Source organism: Alosa alosa, chromosome 17 (genome assembly GCF_017589495.1).
Source record: "Alosa alosa isolate M-15738 ecotype Scorff River chromosome 17, AALO_Geno_1.1, whole genome shotgun sequence".
NCBI lineage: Eukaryota > Metazoa > Chordata > Actinopteri > Clupeiformes > Clupeidae > Alosa > Alosa alosa.
In genome coordinates, this window is record NC_063205.1 from 3,401,534 (window position 1) to 3,415,151 (window position 13,618).

General features: G+C 40.5%; 1 protein-coding gene and 1 long non-coding RNA gene across 5 annotated transcripts in view; one reads left to right on the forward strand and one right to left on the reverse strand.

The window, feature by feature from the left end:
- Positions 1-13,618, reverse strand: part of cmah (cytidine monophospho-N-acetylneuraminic acid hydroxylase) — a 96,250-nt gene that overhangs the window by 50,817 nt on the left and 31,815 nt on the right. The window lies entirely within an intron of this gene.
- Positions 9,331-11,372, forward strand: LOC125310346. The gene is made up of 3 exons (XR_007196286.1): positions 9,331-9,652; positions 9,835-9,896; positions 10,029-11,372. It is a non-coding gene; the product is annotated as an uncharacterized LOC125310346 (long non-coding RNA).

Consider the following 13,618-nt stretch of genomic DNA (forward strand, 5'->3'; position numbering starts at 1 on the left):
CGCACATACTATTGGTATCGGCAATTAGAACGGCCGATACATAATTACAAATTCAGTAAGATTAAAGGAAAACCAAATGTTCATCATTTTTTTGGCTGCATTTTAGTCGTTTGTCCACCAGATGGCGCATCGTTGCAGTGAGACGTAATTTTGTTGGAAGTTGATCTAAAGTGGGTTGGAAGTGGGTCCTAGCCTACAAGGACAACACTGTAGTTTACCGCAGAGAACGTCTAATAAGGGTAGGATGATTTTCACATGAAATGTAATTCCCATTTCTTCTTGAAGCCGAAATAAATCTGAGAATATTTATCAGACATGCTTGGCTTTTACTGCAGGTACGTTAATCTTATGCAAGTTACGTTTATCAATAGCCTACGACCTAGGTAAAATAATGTTAGGCCTACTGTTAGCATTGGTTGAGTGATGGGAGGCCAATTTGATTAGGCTATTGGTGTATTTGTAGAAAACCATAAATGCTGTTATCAAGCAAATTGATATCAGCGCTGTAATTGTATCTTTCGACTGTCCTCTTCTTTTCTGACCATATAGTCTACAGGCGCTAAGTGAGTTAGCCACAACGCGTTCGCTAACGTGATGGTTTTCTAATGGAAAATATAGGCCTACCTGAAAGATAACCTGTCTATGAAGCATCCTAAACAGGCTGGGACATTTCTGCTTGCTAAATAGGTTTTTCTGCTGTTGATTCGCTCACAGTCCTTGGTGGCCCTGTCAGTGCAAGTGTTGCATTAAGACCACAAAAATTCATCAAGCATCTGAGCTGACGTTCATTCCCAAGCACTGCTACTTCAATTCTCTTTTTTCAAACGTTAAGGAAGAACATGGCTCAAAGTAGGCCTAAAGTAACTAGGGCTGAGACGACTTAATTGACTAGACTACATAAATTTGTCAAAGTGAATCATTGTGTCAACTCGTCACAAATGTAGATTTATTAACGCACCCGTGATCTACATCTCCATTCAAACCAAATGTTTTGAGCACACTTTAAGAGACGTATCCAGGACAGGGCTGTACCTGTTGCACGTGCTACAAAAATCATTCTGTGCGATGGATGATTTACCAACGTTACGTCTGATACAGTTTTATGGCTATACATGCGTGAGACTGAGACGCTTGTTTGTTTGTTTGAAGGTTGTGAGAGGTGAATCGGTGTGCTTTGATTCCAGCTTGGTAGTTGTACTCTTTGCGATTAAAAAGCATGTGTGTCTGTGAAGTATCCAAACAATGATAACACTTTCATTATGGCTGCTTTAGCCACAGACATAGCTAGGCTACTGTACAGTGGGTCCCATTTAGAAGTGGCCACTTCATTCGCGCTTTCTGTGATTCACGCAGCTGGGTGAAATGTATTACAACTTTTCACCAAGAGGTGGCAGCTTAAGTCCGCTTGATACTGTAAGCCAGATGTTTTCAACCACTGGTCTGAGGACATTGCTGGTGGTCCCTGACTATGGATTCAGTAGCCTAGTTGCAATATGGAAATTAGGGCTGGGATAAACTATTATTTTTTAAATGATTAATCTAGCGATTATTTTTTCGATGCATCGATTAATCTAACGATTCATTTTTTCAATCCGATTCGATTTCGATTCGATTATCTCCCTATTAATTGACTAATAGCAACTTATACATGTTGATTTACATATCTGAATAAAAAAACATGAATTCCTTAACATTGCAATATATGTTTATTGCTCTTAAAATGCCAAAATAAAAGACTATACAAGTGCAAAGTAATGCATTCTTAGTCAGAGGTAGCATTCAATAAAATTCAGTAGTGTATAGGTCTAATTGAGTGCCTGTCACTTTAAGACGTTCGTGAGGGAATCCTTGCAATTGTAACATTAACACAGTTAAAAGGCTGCTGATGTGTGGATGCAATTCATAACGTAGTTAGTTCAAATAACGTACTGTGATAAGACCTTAACAGAGTTAACTTTAATGCAGCAGTTTTTAACAAATTTGCGCAGCATGGTCACGATGCTAAGCGGATTTAATAGCAATTTAGCCCGCCGTGTTCTATGCAATGCTTCTATGTGGCAACAGCAATCCTTCAACAATCGTGAATATTTTGTTAAATGCACATGCGGGCTCGTTACGAGAGAGAGCGGGCGGGGCATGGAAAGGCTGTGTGCGTAAAAAGCGCAGCTCAATTAAAGGATTTTATCTTATCTTTAATTTAAATAGTACAACATAGAACATCAATGTGTGGTGACTGGTTTTGATTTCGTGCCGCCCAGCCACAGATTAGTCAGCGTATGGGAACACAAGTTGTAAAATTAAAAATATTTAGCGGCACACGTTATGCTTGACAAATCAACGCGCATTATTTGCGTCAACGTATTTTTTGCGTCGACGTCATCGATTACGTCGACGCGTTGTCCCAGCCCTAGTGGAAATCAGTATTTCTCCCACGAACAATAACGGACGCAGCTCTCAACTTGGCCCGTTAAAATGTTAACAGTCTAGCTACGCATTTTATGAAGGCCCTTTTGGACATGTCAGTTATTTGTACCACTGGTTAGATGTAAAACTGCATTTCGTTTTAGACTATTGGTATTTAATTTGTGCATTGACAATTAAGTTGAATATCATATGAACTAAAGATGACTAAAATCTTGCAAATGTAGAAGAAGAAGAAGAAACATTCACAAAATCCATAGCATGACCTCTCTTCTTGATAGCTGTTGAAAACTGCATGGAAATGACAGGGATTGTTTTGTTTGTAGTTAAATAAATAAATAAATAAATGTTAAATGGATACCTTCTGCTTTCCCCAATTACAATGTAGCCTACAGGTGTCTTGACCTTTCATCAGTCCAGTTGCAATGGATGAACTGTGATGAACTGCCCTACTTGTGATTGTTTAGAGATTTTAAAGGTTTTATAACAATGCTACAACTTTTTTGGCTAGTGTACAAATCTATTCACCTTCGCAGCGCCAGTAGGCTACTTGCTGTGCGGCCCGCACACACACACAGGCATGCCAAACAAGCATACACAAAAGTTTCAAGAGTGGGGGATGGAGTAGAAGATGGATATAAATTGATTAGTGTTGTTTATGTTCACGGAACGGATGTACAGGACTGGCGGTCATATTTTGTACCGCTATGTGGTACATCTAGTTTAACTACATATACTTTTCTTAAAATATCCTGGTTGTTCGTGGATAAATGTTACTTATGAATTCACTTGATACATTCCGAGGTAGCCTACTGCCAATCCATCAGAAACTTGCATGGAGACTCTCTGGACTTCTCCCTTGATTGTCTTAAATAATGACAACTATGACCTTACAACTGATAAAACCATAGACTGTATATATCGAACTGGACAGTGTGCCGTCTGTTAAGAGTGATGCGAGCGTTAGTCCAGAGCCCCCTGGTGCTGGCTGCAGTACAATGTGTAACTCTGCCCATCCCCATGTATTTCAATGGGCAAGTAGCCAACTTTCCGTGTCACTTTTCTCACCTAAAACTATTTTTGTATCAACAACTTTTTATTCGAAAAAATAGTTTTCAAGATGCTTCAATACAGACAATTTTTCTTTTCTCGCTGAATTTTTTTTTTTTATGTTATATTAACAAATCTAAAAAGGGCGTGTTTACACCCATGATTGACAGCTGGCTGGCTGCAGACACGACGCTTTGTCCATTATGTTTTACCGTCTAGGCTGCAGACACTACCACGTCGTCGCTCACTTATTTTAACGACACCTGATTTCGACACATAATCTAACCTAAATAAGTGTTGCTGTTATTATCATTAGGCTATATCTTATCACAGTCTGACTAAATACATATTGATAGTCATACATTGTGTAGTTGTTTGTAAGAGACATCGTTGTTAGTTGTTACAGATTCTTTGTGAAAAAAGATATGTGCTGTTCTTTCGTAGATGCTAAGTATATTAGCTCATAGCATGCTACATCATGCTAGCATTAGCCAGTTGATAGGTAAAGTAAAAGGGCTCTGCTCCGAAGTGACGTTAGCCATAGTCACCATCATTTACAGTCCTACTTGTTTAAAATGGTTTAACGTAACCAGTGATTGCCGCCATCATCGTTGCAACTTCATTTGAATACACTTTGTCACTGGAGAAGGCGATGTTAAGTTTCATTAACGTTAACTCTTGCTTAGTTTTGCGAATGGCAATAAACGCCACCTAGCCTGCTAGGTCGACAACCTCGGTATGCCCATTTATGAATCAGCCCAACAAATAACTTTACTTGTGTTTTAGTGAACACATTATTGGACCATAGCTTAACGTGAGGAGGGATTCAAAGTTACAAATGGCCAATTTGCTTAGTATGCTCAGAACAGCGGTATCTGAAAATGCGTTAAGGTATCGTTGTTACCCCAGAGGAAAGAAAATGTTCAAATGAGAGCTCCTCTCTTTCTCAATTGTTTCTCCTAGACAATAATGAGATCACAGTGATATAAAAATGAGATTATTGCTTTTGTCTCCCACTTCTCAGGTTTGTCTCTAGAGCAAAAGAGTTAAGTTATCTCAGTGTAGACTTCCTTTAATATACAAATGAGATCTCATCAATATTTTAAATAATGCTCAGTGTTTTACTCAGGCTGATCCACCAGAGAGCTCTCTCTGTAAACTGAAAAGTTCTGTAAAAGAGATCTCTTCACAAGCTTGAACCGTTCTCATTCTAGTCATCTCAGTTTAGTCCTTTTTAGATTTACAAAAGAGATCTCAGCAAAGGCTTATACAATACTCAGACTTGCTCAATTTATTTATCTCACATTTTACTCAGGCTTATCCATCAGAGAGCTCTCTAAGTGAACTAATGTAATGCTCATCCAGACCTATTTGTTGTATAAATTAGTCTGATCTGTAAGAGCTCTAGCTGTTGTACAACAATTCTCAAATGATTTTCATTGGCTTATTTGTTTTAATTGCACATATTTTCAAGTTCACATTTGCAAACAGTAGGCCTAACCATGTGATGTGACCACCACACATGACGATGCTCTGACAGACCTCTGAAGTTCGCCTACAAAAAGCTACCATCTATGCCCATATAAGGAGATCACCTGTTAAATTCTCGGGCAGGGAGACGACGAAATCGGAGACGCAGACGTTTTCCTGAACGCACTTTTGTCTTCAACCTTCGAGTAGATATTATAATCAATGGTATGTGAAGGCGGCACAATTTGATTTTTGCTACCCCAGAGCTAACTTGCGACTTGTTAGCAAGTTAGAGAAATCAAGTTAGACTCCAGAGGTCTATGATGGTCGGACGTGACAAACTCGCATGCAGAAGACTCCTACCAGAAAATGCAGTCTAGATTTGGCGCCCAGTGAAACCAAGTGAAACGGTGTGTGAGTATGAAGGATTGTGCAGAACTTGCCACCACGAAAAGTCAGAGAAGGTACATTAACATGTTGGTAATTTGCTAACGTTCTTGCATATTTTTAGACTCAATATATCATTGAACAACCTGATGAAGCAGCACATAAAGTTAGCTAGCTAGTTAATGTTAGCTACTTGTAAGTTACATCACCTGGCTGTGCCGCTTGTATATAAAGCTAAGCGTACCAAAATGGTAAGTATATTTCCCCCCACAATATGTTCTCACTTTTGTTTAACCTGCTATAAATTATAGCATATTGTAACAGGAGTGAAAGGGCATTCTTGTAACCCAGGTAAACTAGGAAGTAGCGTTGCTGCGGTCAAGGGATCGAGAAATAGGCAAGTCAGCATCTGCAGTCTTGAATAACTTACCAGTCAACATTTCTTTTGCAATTAAAGATGAACTGAACTGGAATTTGAAGTAAAGGTGATAACAGATGTATTTTATTTCTTCTCATTGGTACAATAATTAAAATGGCTGAATTTATTAAAAGGGATAAAATTGTATGTTGAAAGTGTTGTTGTTGTTACACGGGCGCCGCCATGTTGGATTTCAACAATCGGCTACATCACTGGCATGGTAAGCTACTCTGCACTAGCACTAGCAGCCATAGCAGATAATGAGTCTGAGGCTAGCTGACATGGCTGAGGAAACTAACATTAGGCCTAGCTGAGTTACATATTGGCCATAAGCCGTTTATCATAGGCTAGCCTACATCACAAAATCTCATACAAAATTAAACCAAACTAGTGAAACAAAGGCGAACACTTTAACAGGGGAAATTAATTGGGCATGAATCATACTGAATGCTATTTTGTCAATGAGCAGAAACACACACGACATTCAAACTATTGATAAGATGTGCACTATGGAAACTGGTCTGTAACTTTGGACGAATAAATGCCATTGACTCGCCATATCCTGACTTAAAAAGACCTTTTCTTGCTTACTTTATCGCAAACTCGGTGGGGCAGCTTGTAGTCTTTTTAAATTAATAGAAGGGCGAGCCCACAGTCTATGTGCCATGGAGCCTAAGTTTCAACTTAGGCTTCGTTCACCCAGTGCAGTCACTGGTCGCAATTACAAAGTCCGGGAAGGTTCGTTCAATCGTTTAAAGTTTTAAGTGCAGTAGCCTATCTGTCCCCTTTGGAATAATATCTCGAAGTAGCCTCAGATGAGGTCCAGTGTTAGGCTACCATACGATCCAACCTAGGAAAGGGCTAGCAGCTAAACACCTTGGAAACACTTATGTCAAACTCTACAAGCTAGCACTCCGACCATAGAGAGTATAAACCATGACTCCGACGATATCACAGATCGATAATAATGCGTTTACTAGCTGGTAACTAAACCACAGCGGCTCTGTAAACAGAATCCAATGTCCCTTTCTACTCACCCTGAAGCCAGTTGTTCACCGTCTCAGGGCAGATTGTTGATGCGAGGGAGTTTAACTCGCAGTGCTGCTATCCAAGAGACTCGTGCAATAAACATCCACAAGGTAAAAATCTGCAAACTCTCCACTAACGTTAGCCTAAAATAAACGGCAAACTCGTGTATCCTCCGTGTATCTGGGGTCAACTTGGGGTAACGAAGTTTGTAACAGTTTCAAGGGAGGGAGAGAGAGAGAAAGAGCCTGTGTGAGTTGTTACGAGTGCCAGTAGTCCAGACTGCGTTATACATTGCCGTGACAATGCGTGTTACAGCTTATTTATATGCACCGTAGCCTTCGCATAGGCCTAATGTAGTTGTGGTAAGTGAGTATGCAGTTGTGTGGAGGATGTACAGTAGGCAATGTGTGTGTGTGAGGGGTGGAGGGAGACAGAGAGACAGCGTGCGTGTTGCTGTCTCAAGCGCCCCTCGTCCAGTTTTCTACATGACCTGTAGGCTAGGTCTACAGTAGCCTATGTTGTGCCGCACAAAATGTATCTATGTTGTACATTGCACAAAATGTATACCCCCCGAAATAAACACATACATAAATAAACATATTTTTCCCGTCACTTTGGCTTCCTCGAACATTTTCCTTACGTTTCGCCACTGCGTTGCAACAGATAGATTCCAGTTACCATGCTCCGGCAGCGCCCACAGTCATTTTCACCAAAATTATCCTACTGAAGGTTGAGCTGGAGCCTGAAACCGATCGTCCCCCATCTAGTGGTAGTAGAAGGATTAAAGTTCTCCGTCATAGGACGGATTTCCGTCAATTTGATTTTAGAAATGTCATATTTGAGATCGATGCAGATCCGATAAGAAAAAAATAGGAGGGGGGCGGGGGGATTATCACCTTTGCTTTTCCAAAGAACACGTATGGAGGACTAGATAGATAGATAGATAGATAGATAGATATTTTATTGATCCCCGAGGGGAAATTCAGGACTATAACGGTCTAAAAGTTGGATTATAGTGACACATTAGATACAGCTGATGAGGTTGGCCAATCCGTTTAACTTTTTTGGATATGATATTGTGAGCTCTATGTGCGAATTCGGAGAAGCGTGCGGTGACCATACATTTTGGTAGGGCAGAAAGTCTGACTTTTTTTAATAGCCTATCATTTTGAGCTACATTAAAATGACATATTTTACAGGACTTTGCTGTATGCTTAAATCATGTCACAGTCAGAATTGTAGATCAGTAACACATCAGTTAAGTTTGCACCGTTCTCATCACGTTAAACCAGCGAAGCATAACAAAACTTTTTTTGTTTTGTTCTGTCTGGCCTGCTAACTATCTAATATTTTTAAGTAGTTGGGTTTTATAACTGCAACTCAAGACAGTTGGGTGTTATGGATAATTGTCTGACCACTCGCTGTAGAAACTAGGCTATATTATAGGATATACCTCATTCTCTGCAGCAACCTATGCCATACCTTTGAACACCGTTGCCTTCTCCTTTTTGCGCTGTCAAAAGATGCTATTAAATCCACTAGAAGCTAAACCAAGGAAGACACCAGGGTTAGCTAACGTATCTTCTAATTTCAACCTAATTTAACAGAAACTCAACACGGTTAACAGGTGCAACACTACTCGCCATTTCTGCATCTTGAAATGAAACGATAGGCCTAATTTATAACTGGCGGAATAATTTGAGTAGTTCTAGAATATGACCATGGGGCAGACTACTTTACGACCATACAGGCGTCTTTTAGCGCGGATTGCAATCCTCTTTAAAGCCGCCAGGGTTATGCGATAAATTATTGAGGAATGCGATCGTCGAGGTGCCCTGCCCCAACATTGCATGACACATTACACTCAACGAGAATCGCCATCATCATCCAAAAGTTGATGTCAATAGACCAAAAATAGTTGGAAAGCCTACAGAAACTATAGATAATTAATGTGACAATCACATTATTAAAAGTAGACTTGGAGCAATGATTTTACTGAAGAACTATTTTTTGTGGAGGATGCTTCAGGTAGTTCGCTGCCCCACCTGCCCATATGGACCGCACGCTCCTGAGAAGAAGGGTAGGCTGTGTTCTTTCCGTGCATCAATGTAGACAATTTCTTACTATCGCGAACTCTTGTCAGGGGAGGTCATTCATTTTGGGTGTCACCTATGACTTAAACAGATAGCCTTCTATGCCACCCGATGTAGGCTACTATTATTGTTACAGTTTTTAATCAATGCAACTAACATTATGTGTAAAGCGACGCAATATAACCCGTAGCCTATGCAATTTATTATCCCGTCTGTTATGACATGTACAACAATGTTTTTCACAATTTGCGACGGAAGGTTTTGACTGAGCGTGTTGGCATAAAAAAAATAATAATATCACTGTCATCATTGCGAACTGTTGTATTGAGTAAGGGGGTCAGTCTGTTTGTGACGCACAGACAGCCTTTTAGCCTATTTTGCTTAGGCCTCACTTTTAACGACAGTAGGTTGTGAGTGTATGTTGACAAACAATAACCATACAATTAAAATAGTCAACTTAAAACTTTGCTATAAACTATTATTAATTTATAGCACAAAACCATAACCAATAGGCCTACCAGAACCTCGCATATTAGCGTCATGATTTGTGTGCGTCTATTTGGCAAGGCCACTAGCTGTCATGTGTGATCAGGTCAGGATCACGACTAATTGCAATCACCTGGGCGTGCGGGCTGGGGGTCATGGGTACGTAACTTCCTTCCCGACAAACACAAAAGAAGCTCTCCCAAATTGTTTGGTACGCAAGTTGCTTGTCGCTGGTCGGTACAAACCGCGCACTTCATGCTGGATTTTGGTTGCGAACAACTCCCTCGCTGTGGTCTGGGTAGGTGGAATGTTTCATGTACTCCTTACACTTTTAATGTGAGTTGTTGCCACTGCCGTAGACCACGAACGTTTGTCTGACATGTAGGTAATAGCATAAAGTGAGAGTTTGTGTTTAGCCGCGTAGTTTGAACACGGGGCAGGTGGTTGTAGTGTCGTAACGTTTGGCTCATCTTGCTATAGACTGTCATCTCCTTCCTACTCCTGTTTCCCTGTGACTACCAATGCGAATGATGAACGTGGAGGTAGGCCTCTTACAATAGCAACATTGCAATAGCTATGGTCCAACACTCAACTAATGTGAGCAGACTAAGTTAGCTATACGGGCCAAACAACAGCATGCAGCGTCTGTAATTTTCGCTCCCTTGTTTTTATAGCTGACACACTTCCCTCCTGTTCCCCTGGGCTAGCTCGCATTGTGGAAAAGGCCGAGGTAGGCATTGGTTATTGTTCTAACAGTGTAACGGTCCTATTTTAAATATTTATCTGGTACAATGTTTTCTTTTTTTTACATGTCGCTTGACTTTTTTAAACTTCATAAAAACTGTTGTGTATTGTTATGAAATGCGACATAACCATGGACCAGGGTGTTAAACGTTTCTCTCTGTTGTAGATCACAGCTGGCTGTCTATCACAGTTTGACCACTGTTTTCCCCCATTAGAGTTTCTTTTGTTATTAGTCAGTGTTAAACTAACAGCACGTCAAAGTGGATGTACGGTATGCTTGTTTGTGTTGGTTTATTTTCTTTGTGTTGTATGCTTGTCTGAGTGTGATACACTGGTGCATTTACACTGTTTGCCAGGGTCTGTTACTCGACAAGGTGTAGTGCTGTTGCCATCCCTGAGCTCATATTAGCAGCCAGTTAGCGATTTCAGACTGTTACTCTGAGGCTATTGAGACTTATCCCTCCCCCCGGCAGTATTAGTTTTTAATGGGTTCTTGTAACCCCTGACTTAGCTTATCCACACGGGAGACTGTTACTCCTGGGGCATAGGGGTCTATCTATGCCCCAGGTGGTATTAGTTCATATTGAGTTCTTTGTGACTCCCAACCTAGTTTCTCCACACAGTAGACTGTTACTCTTGGGCCATAGGGGTCTATGTCCCAGGTAGTATTAGTTCATTATAGCTTCTGCTATTCATTGTAGCTGTATCGGTAGCACTCCACTGGCGCTGAATAGCGTGTTTGTCTTTGTCTTTGTTTTGTCTTGTATTGTTTCCTTTATTAAATGCCCCCTCCTTCCCCCTGTTTGCTAGTATGGCCTGCTAGGTCTATCAGGTAACACAGTTAAGGTACTCTAGGACTGCCGCCTTCCCCTAGTTTGCGGTGAGGGCACATTCTAGTGTAGTGGTTGAGCGTGTACTGAACACCTATTTATACTCGTGTGGGTTGTATTTAGAAAGCTTGAGTGTTACACTTGTGTTTGTGTGTATGGCCATAGATCGCTTTCGGGGCTGGGCAGCCATCCGAGGGTTACTGTACCTGTGTTAATTCAGGCCGTGTAGCAGCCACCAATCCACTGGGCATTTAATTTATGGTTATGTGTATTACATTTTGTTTTCTTTGATTATTTTGTATTGTGATTTTGTTTTTATTGGATTTACCTACTGTACACCCCTGCCATCTGTTTTAAACAAAGAAAAGAAATAATAAATATAACATTGTTTATACTACTGCCTCTGTCCTCATCCATTTAGTTGGATAAACCTGAGGGCCCTGTCACACATGGATGCGTTGTTGCTAAAGGAAGGCAGGTGTCAAAAGTTAAAAAATAAATGGAGATGGGCAGCTGTTGGAAACGGGGGAGAACTAACAAGCCATGGTGTAAAGAAATTAAAGTGCCAGGGTTTGCTTTTACTTGCGGTTGGCTGCAAGAAAATTGTTTATGGATGAAATGGGAAAACGTTTTAGCACGCCACCAATCAGAAGACCGCCATAAGGTTAACGTTCGTGCACTTCAGGACATCTTCCCTACCTGGTGCAACTAGCCACCACGACAGAGGTAGGCTACGTTTTATCTATGGCTGACCGTTTTTACGTTTAGAAAGTAGGCTCATGTTCTTTCATAAGCGCCAACCACGACCTGTCCCTCACCATATCGCAACCTCTTGTCAACCTTATACAATCTGTTGCTGAAGACAAAAGCACCGTCTCCAGATTGTTGTTATCTTGGAAAACTGAGTTGTCAAAAACTGAGTTGTCAAAATTACCATGTGTTCATTAAATGCGGATGAGGCAACAAATGGAAATATGAACAATATCTAGAATGTTCTGGTTCGTTACTTTGATGAGGAAATGGGAAGTCTTGCAAACTTGATTTTATAGATTTTACTTGGTGTTGAATTGCATATTAACAAGAAGAAAAATCTCCCCTTTAAACACTTTTGGCCTGAAGTAATTAAATAAGAGTGCGTTAAAGCCTTTCTACAATATTGCTGCAGTAGAAAAGAACAGCAATGGCTAATCAGGAATGGTCAGGGATGGTACTAAAATATATTTTTGTTCATCAGGAAAACTCTATCTCAATCAAGAACACTCTCAATTTGCCTTATTCACATGGCGGCCATTGGCGGCTAAAACGAGGCTACAGGGTACACAAACCATAGGATTGGTATGTTCTATGCATTCACCTGTAGGTGGCATTAATTATATAGTAAGTGTACCCTGTAGCCTCGTTTTGGTTTAAACAATGGCCGCCGTGTGAATAAGGCTAATATCCTTTACTTTGCTGTTTGCATCTTTTTGTACATTAAAAACCAATAGGTTGCGATCGCAAAAGGGGTGCTATCTCTATAGGTAGATAAGAACAACGTATGACTTATGGCCTGAAAAAAGTTGTCAAATGATTTTTTTTCACTTTAATCCCTGTATACACAGTCTATGGATAGAACAGATATAATTTCACTAAATCAGTGATTTAATACATATAGGTGAGAAGTTAATGTAATACATTTTTTTTAACCTTCCCACTAACATAACTTCCTGCAAGCGTAATTATTATTGGTTTATTACGTTGAAAGCCCTGCAGCGCATAGTGAACACAGCTGGAAGGATCATTGGTGCTTCACTCCCCTCCCTGAAGGACATTTACACCACCCACCTCACCCGCAAGGCGACCAAAATTGTGAGTGATGCAAGTCACCCCGCTCACAATCTGTTTGATCTACTGCCCTCTGGGAAGAGGTACAGAAGCCTGCGCTCCCGCACTACCAGACTCACCAACAGCTTCATACACCAAGCTGTAAGGATGCTGAACTCTCTCCCTCCTGACAAAACAGAGGTACTTCTGGTTGGACCAAAACTAAAGCGAGATATTATTCTTAGTAATCTGGGGAACTTGGCACACCAGGTCAAACCAAAAGTAACAAGCCTCGGTGTCTTCTTAGATGCAGAGTTAAGTTTTAAGCCCCATATCAGTAAAGTTACTCAGACAGCCTATTTCCACTTGAGAAACATTGCCAAAGTGCGGCCCTTTTTAACTCAACAAGATGCAGAAAAACTAATTCACGCCTTTATCACTAGCAGGTTAGACTACTGCAATGCACTTTTCACTGGTCTTCCAAAAAAAACATCTAAAGAAATTGGCACTCATACAGAACTCTGCAGCTAGACTTTTAACTAAGACTAAGAAGAGAGAACACATCACCCCTGTGTTGGCTGAACTGCACTGGCTCCCTATTTCCTATAGAATTGATTTTAAGGTTATGTTAATTACTTACAAAGCTCTGAATGGCATATCACCTTCATATATCTCTGAGCTTTTAATATCTTATCAACCACAAAGGAAACTTAGATCATCAATTCTAATCTTTTAATCATTACCCAAAGTGCTCCACAAACAAAGTGGAGAAGCTGCGTTTATCCATTATGCCCCAAACTATGGAACACCCTGCCTCTGTACATCAAGCAGGCGAGTTCAGTAAATATTTTAAAAAGATCTGAAAACATACCTGTACAGGAAAGCTT